An 8,152-nucleotide genomic window follows, 5' to 3' on the forward strand; every position below is an offset into this window, starting at 1 on the left:
TCTACCAACAGCACAAGCCACCTCAGGTTTACTCCGAAGAAATGGTTAGGGAACTGGCACATCCAATACAAGCCAAAAGATACAGGGAGAAACAGTCTCAGGATGTCTGGGTTAAATAACAAAACATTGTGTCTTTACAGTGAAAAGCTTTAAAAACCTTCTTGCTTAAGGCGTTTCAGTGCGGCCTTCATCAGAAGCTTGAAAGTAAACCAAATTTCAAAATTATAAATGTATACATATCAGGTATAGTCCTATAAAACATTCTTGAGGCCCTTTATAAGGCTTTAACATTTCTAACAATTGTTTTTTTAAGTGTATAAAATATAGGTCCTTAGCCATACATATGTATATGTTTATTGTCCTAGTTCCTTGATTTTTATAAGTTTTGTAATGAGTTAATAAGGTCTTAAGCCACATAATGTTTTATAGGAATATACCTGATATGTATACATTTATAATTCTGTTTACTTTTAAGCATCTGATGGAGGCCCTTCCGAAACTCGTTAAGCAAGAAAGTTTTTAAAGCTTTTCGCCACTTCATAAAGACACAACATATTGTTATTTACCCCACACATCCTGAGACCGTTTCTCCCTGTATCTTTTGGTTACTCAGAAGAAAGCCTGCAGTGGTATTAAGGCGTCGTGCTAAGTCAGTGTTCTTAGCTATGCCTGAGAAGCCCATATACACTTATCGGGGAGTTGTTATTGTTACGTCCCATCCAGTCACCTTTGGGAGCCATGGTGAAGCCATGAATGAGCCATCTCCAGAAGGTCCGTCTCTTCAACGGCCCTGCTCAGCAATTGCCTGTGGCTTCCTTGAAGGAGTCAGTCCATCTTGTATTGGGTCTTCCTCATTTCTTGCTACTTTCCACCTTTCCCAATATGATTGCCTTTTCCAGAGAATCTGGAAATCTCGTGTCTTCTGATGAGGTGCCCGCAGTGGAGATTTGAACCCTGTTCTCCAGAGTCCATCACTCTATCCACTACACCACAACGGGAAACTGATGATCTACTACTGACAGCAGAGAACAGAGAGCTGTAGGAGACAACTGAATATAGAACTTCAGTGACATTACCTAATTTCTCCCTGTAAACACTCTGATTATAAAACACAGGTGAGGGTCTTGCCCACCATTGCACCTTAGAGCAGTCAATTATCAAAACCCAAGCCTTCCCTTTCTGGAGACACCACCCTTGTTTTTTTCTTCTAGCTTTCCAACATTTTGGAGACACATCGGCCAGCTTTCTTTTAGTGTCACCTTCAGAAGGATCTGGATCTACTTCGGACATAATTCAGACCACATGGCGATCCCCTGCACGGTTGATTCAGCCCAACTGAGTTTGGGGGTCCAAGCGCAGCCTCAACATAAGCTAATTATATCAACAGATGGGGAAATGTAGGAAGAAAATGCTGCGCGGGGTCAATTCCGCGGTGTGTACTCTTTCGTTAATGAACTGTTCTGCGATGCTCAAAGGCGTGTATTCTGACCACAAGTCTTATCTAAGTGACATCTGGGGAAGTAAAGGTCATTGCAGCAAATGCACCCAGTAGATGGCTTTTCCACTTGATGGATTTGGCATGCCGATGGTTCCAGGGTCTGGATCACATAAAGGGAAGGTAGTTATTAAAGCAATTACACAAAATAAGGAGCTACTTGAAAGCTCTTACAGGAGAGATAAGAGCGTCCACAGCCCTCTTCCTCGGGCAAGAGGTCACAAAAAGCAAGTTGGGGGTGGACAGGGGTGGTGGGAGAGAAACCTAAACCTTTAATGTTCGCATTGTGGGCAGAACACTTAGATCCGTGCTGGGTAAGTACCCCCTCATCCTGACAGGTCTGCAGACCTTTTGACAGAGGGTTGAAGGGAAGCTGTATCACAATATGTTGCCATAGTTCATTTGCACAGAGTGTTCATGTGGGCTTTTAAAAAAAAAAAATCCACTACAAGAATTGAGCAGGAATTTCCCCGGCTAGAATTCCAGTAGCTTTGAACAACAACAACAGCAGCAGCAGCAGCAGCAGCAGCAGCAGCAGCAGCAGCAGCAGCAGCAACAACAACAACAACAACAACAACAACAACAACAACAACAACAAAAGTTCTCAAAGGAGTGTCAGGGTACACGCCAGTTCTTTTCCAAGACTCTCTCTCTGCGGAAATTACCATTGAAAGAGGAAGGAGGACATGAATGAAACTTTCTAAGTTCCATGAGAACTGCAAAGCATTAGGGGACTAGGGTGTTTCTTTTTAAAAGAGATGCCATCTACAGAGGCAAATAAATAGAGAGACTACCATCGAATGCCTTGCAGTTCCTTAGAAAGCTCTATCCATGTCCTTCTCCGTGCTTAATGGCTGTCTCCGCAGAGAGAACCTTGGTTTATCCTGAAACTCCTCTGAGAACTTGAATCTTTTGGCTAAAGGATACTAGCTGGGGCAAGTGAAAAAATATCTGAAAATCCCATGCCTACTCACAATGACAGCATGTATTAGGGCCATTGACAGGGAGGAAGATTTACTAGAGGGCATTTTCTCAAGGCCAGTGGAGTCAGCTCCGGTTGTGCTTAAGCATCTGCAAGGATGCTAAGAGATACAGAAGTGTAGTGAGACACACTCTACCATGCCCTGTGTTTGAAACAAAGGTGCCTTAGGGGGGAATAATCTGCCCCCTTTGCTCAGACCACATACTTCTGGCAAGACAGCCTCCTCTGTGATTTCCCTACCCTCAAAACAGAAGTCTAAGCTGTAATCAGGTGTTGAGCGGAATACTTGCTCATATAAATGTCACCCACCACATCCCCATTTCTTGGGAAAGCCCAGGAGGAAAATGAAGGCTCTGTTTGATCAGGCATAGGATGGAGAAGCAGGAATGAGTGGGCGAGGCCATGCCCGCAGGAAAGGTAGAAGGATGGATTAATCGTGTGTGGGCAACAGGAAAGAGAAATTGCACAGAAGGTAGGGAGCCATGCCCAGGATTTGCTTCCTGCCAGTATTTGAGAGCACCTTAAAAAACAACAACAATGAAAGCTTTCACAGTGAGAAACTGGAAAACAGGTAATAAAACTGGGGAGATAATATCCATGTGAGTCTCTGCCAGTGCTTTGGTGAGTCACAAAGATCACATCACATGCTGGCGGGTAATTAAATGAATACAGTAGGATCGGGGGATGTGCAGGGGATCCGTTCCAAGCCCTTGCCCTGTGGATGCCAGAAACAGCAGATAAATGAAGCACTTCCAGTTTCTTTTGTGTCCAACTGCCACCTCTTCCTGCCCCCCCTCACCACCCAATGTGGCTTCTACATTTCACTAGAAGTGGACGTCAGAGCATGAGTGCGGTTCCCATTAAGCCACTGTACATAGCACAGTCTCTGGTTCCATCTAGTGGCCAGACCTGGTAATACATCTTGGGAACATGTATTTCTGGGTTTCGTCTATTTTATTTTAATTTCCCCCCCCAGGCAGTGGGTAAGTGAAACTGCAGATATTGATCTCATGGAGAGGGTGGTCCTACTGTAGTTAGCAAAGGGAATGACGACTAGCCAAGGGTAAAAATGCACAAACATGAAGTATAGATTTCCCTGCAAGTGGTCGCTCTGTAGCAAGATGACGAATGCTTTTTAAACTGATGCTTCCGCATTTTGCATCGAATGCCTCTGTATTGATACTAAATTGGTACCCTTTTGTGAAGCAAAGTGCACGTGCACATGCACACATGCAGGCACAGACAGAAAGAGCAAGCACAGAAGGACGTGATTGATGGAAAAGATACAAAGAACCCATCCCGTGGTCCTCCTCCTATAAATCCAAGAAAAGGCAGCAGTTACTGTAATGTGAGTAAAAAAATAATCTGACAAACTGTGCAAAAATAAGTCCCGCACATGGAAAAGGAAATGTTGTTGTCTCGGAGAGCAGGGGAAAAATATTGATGTTCCTCATTCTTATCTGTGAGATCAAGCAAAGCAAGTATGTGCGTATTTATATGTAAATATATGTACACACAGCTGGCTGGATAGCCCAGTGGTTTAGGTATCTGGCTGCAGAGCCAGAGGTTAGGAGTTTGATTCCCCAATGGGCCTCCTAAAAGAGCCAGCCTGTGTAGCCTTGGGCTACATTCTCTACCTAGAAAATCCCGAAAAGGGTCACCAGAAGTGAGAATTGATTTGATGGCATGTGGTTGTGGTTGTACATATATATGCAACTGAGGAAGGCAGACGCCAAATGTGCTGTTAGTCAAGCTTCTAAGGGTTTATATGCTTCATCAATCAACAACATCCTAAAACAGGTCTGTGATGTCCTCCCATTTCAGTCCTGTATCCAATTAAGAAGCCCCCAGGGGAGCTGATCAGCCTTTATTCACCCATGTCCATAGAGCAAACCTCGACAGCACCCAAAAAAGCAGAGATATCAACTTGCCAACAAAAGTCCGCATAGTCAAAGCTATGGTTTTTCCTGTAGTGATGTATGGAAGTGAGAGCTGGACCATAAAGAAAGCTGACCGTCGAAGAATTGATGCCTTTGAATTGTGGTGCTGGAGGAGACTCTTGAGAGTCCCCTGGACTGCAAGGAGAACAAACCTATCCATTTTGAAGGAAATCAACCCTGAGTGCTCACTGGAAGGACAGATCCTGAAGCTGAGGCTCCAGTACTTTGGCCATCTCATGAGAAGAGAAGACTCCCTGGAAAAGACCCTGATGTTAGGAAAATGTGAAGGCAAGAGGAGAAGGGGACGACAGAGGATGAGATGGCTGGACAGTGTCATCGAAGCGACCAACATGAATTTGACCCAACTCCGGGAGGCAGTGGAAGATAGGAGCGCCTGGCATGCTCTGGTCCATGGTGTCACGAAGAGTCGGGCACGACTAAACGACTAAACGATGACGACGTCCATAGAGCAACCTTCTTGCCTACACAAGCCCACTCTGAACTGTTCCAGTTGCTTCCCATGGTGGAAGTGGCCACTTGGTCAGGAGGGCAATATTTCACAGCCTTCCAGATTTGCTAAGAAAATGGAGTTGGTGGCAGTGGTGACCCAGAACAATGAGAACCCACACAGGAATCTTTGGAATCACAGCACCTTTCAAAGATAGTTTCCTCCAGGTTGGATGAGTCACTGCTGCTGCCTCCGTGCTGTGTCAAATTTATCTTATTGCTTCTCTGGATCTGCCTTAGTGAATGAATGTGAAAACCTCTTCCCTTCCTTCCTCCTTCTGTCTCTGTGTGCTGCTCCCGGTTTCTCTCAATGGTCCGTAGCTCTTCAGAGTGTGTGTTCTGCTGCTCTGAGGGGTGAATCATCACATCCACGTACACCAAACAGGAGCACTCACCCAGCTGGAAAGGGAAGCGGAGCATCCGAAAGAGGAGAATGGTTTTGACAAGTTCAGGGACTTTCCAGGTACCTAGAAATATAGAGGGGGTGGGGAGGAAAAATCAGGAATGAACCATATGGCCCTCGAAACAATACAAATGCAGGAACAGGTGATACTGTAAGCGGATCATTAAGAAAAAACAAAGAAACAAACAGCAAGCTTTCAAAGATAATTCATCTTCTTCAGGTTGTGTGCCAAGTTCTTGTGGGTAGTTCCAAACTTATGCTTGTATGAAAGTCCCAAAGTCTCAAGGCTGTCGCTGGGGCCTCGCTTAGCTTCTTAGATGGAAACGGCTGGAATATGCAGTCTGCAAGAGGTCCATGGGGGGAGGACGTGGCTTCAACCCCCTCCCCAGCCAGTACTTTGGCATTTATCATCCAACTCTTCAAACAAAGGGCAGCCCAGAAATCTGATTCCTCCCCCCCTCATTTCCCTGTTCTGCCTTCTTTTGGAACTCAAACAATTTCTGTTTGGCGAAGGAAAACGGGAAAGACCAGAAGCATGGCAAGCCTCCATCAGAGTTGGAATTGAAAAGTATTTTTTTTAGTTAAACCACCAGGAACAGCCAATGTGAGCTAAATTAAAGCCAAATGGATAGTTTTACCTTAGCATGCAGTACTGCTTGTCTGGTTAGTAAGGAATCCAGATGGCCTGACAGGAGATGCTGCTCATCTCTGATGTTTAGAGGTGGAAAGTCTCAGGCTAATGAACACATCTAATAGGTCTCTAGACATGGAAATCCCTTACGGGGCAAAAGAGGTCTGCTTATTCTGACACGAGCTTGCCTTACCCTGCATCTTAAAAACCAGCTTGGTTCCATTTTGTGATTGGTCGTCGAGGGGTAAGCATGGCCTTTCATTGCAAACCTGGTTGCTCCGGCATGGCGCTTGGAAGGAACTACATCACTGGAAGGAAAATGTTGGGATAGCAAGAAATAATGCATCTCTTGCCATGTGTGTTTTAGCTGAACTGGACTGTTTTGGCCAAGGTGAGTGAGGTCTGAAGCAGATAAATCAGGCGCAAAACAGTTCCGAAAGGGATCAAATCAATCGGAATCACTAAAAAAGTGTGAGTGGTGCAGTTATTAAAAACAAAGCCCAGCAGTGTGTCTGCAAAGTGACCTAGTAGGGAAAAAAACAGGGAACTGTGAGGTGGAAGCTAACCTGCATCTTCCCCAAATACAATGGTGCCTCGCTAGAGTGGTCTAATATGATCAGATAGGCGGGATAGAAATAAAATAAATAAATAAATAAATAAATAAATAAATAATCCGTTCCAGCGAAATCACTGTAGAGCGAAAACCATTCAGTGCATTCCAATGGGAGAAATACCTGCTCGTCCAGCAAAGATCCTCCATAGGGCAGCCATTTTCAGGTGCCTGTGCATCAAAAAATGCCTCCTAAAAACAGCAGGGAGCCATTTTGCGCAGCCGGCGGCCATTTTGAAAACCCGACAATCAGCTGTTTTGATTGTCGTAATGCGAAGAATCGGTTCCCAAAGCAGGGATCCGATCATCGGAAAGCGAAAAAGCCCATTAAAACATTGTCATGAAGCGGATTTGTCGTCAAGCGGGGTAATCGTTAAGTGGGGCACCATGTAAAGACTTTCCCACTGGATCTTAAACTAAGTCAGGGGGCCATTCGACAACCTTAGTTTCCTTCTGGAACAATTGAATTTTGAGATTTAAACATGTAAGGAAAGAAAATCTTTTAAAAGAGATTTCAAGTCATGCTGAACTGGGCTCACTCTAGAGGTTTGGTAGCTGAAGCAGAAGTTAACACGCGATGGGAGCACACGGCATGTACCTGTTTCCAACCCAAAGGCAGGATTGGACCCAGCTGCTCAGCTGTCCTTCAGGGGCTCAATCTGGATGCGACCGCTAGATGCAGAATGGGAGAACTTTGCCTCACGCGGCCAGCTCTGTGCTCTGTCAGCTAGGCTCCGCTTTCAGAGGTAGCAGAGGACATCGTGCGCCCGAGTTGAAATAACATTCTATGACCCATCCCATTGGCTCTTGGACACCTATCCTCCAGAAAGTGTTGCCTACTCTTGAGTAAAGGTCCCACCCGATCCACCCTGATGACAATTGTGCCTGAAGTGGCCTTGCAACAACAGGTACAAACTCATGTTCGTAAGGAAATTGTTCTAATTACTTGGTCTCTCCCAGCTCATCTTCAACGTGGATTAACAAAAAATAAACTAGAAGCCATGAAAAATTCACCTCTGCTCAATAAGGGCATGACCTGTGTTGGAAAGTTATCTGTGTAACCATGGCGATACTGTTTCTCTCAGGTCTGTTTCTTTTTCCTGCTATCAGCTAATTTCATTAAGCCAAAGTTTAATGGAAAAGTTGAACTTCTAGGCTAGGCTTATTGTGTCAAGCTAGTTGTTTCACCGTGTGTCTAGATATAATCCTTTCAATTCCCCCCACTTGTGTCTCCTGGGAGAAGAGCCAGCCTGGGTGGCCTTGGGCCAGCTGCACAGTCTCAATGTTGCCCCTAGAGGAAGGGAAGGGTAAAGCACTTCGAAGTACTGTCTACCTCAAAAACCATGGAAAGGGTTGCCATAAATCAGCATTCACTTGATGGCATGCAATTATTAAATTTGACATTTGGAAGTCGTTCAGGCAGGGATATTTTCTTCACCCACTCCTTCCACTTTCACAGCCTGAGAATCTAATGTGACTGCCAAAACCCATCCAAACCAAGTTGCCCGCTATACATAATATAGGCACCTCGTTATTCTCTGGGGCCTCTAATTAAAGTAACAAACCCTTAAAGAGACCGGCAGA

The sequence above is a fragment of the Pogona vitticeps genome, chromosome 11 (assembly GCF_051106095.1).
Source record: "Pogona vitticeps strain Pit_001003342236 chromosome 11, PviZW2.1, whole genome shotgun sequence".
In the NCBI taxonomy this organism is placed as follows: domain Eukaryota; kingdom Metazoa; phylum Chordata; class Lepidosauria; order Squamata; family Agamidae; genus Pogona; species Pogona vitticeps.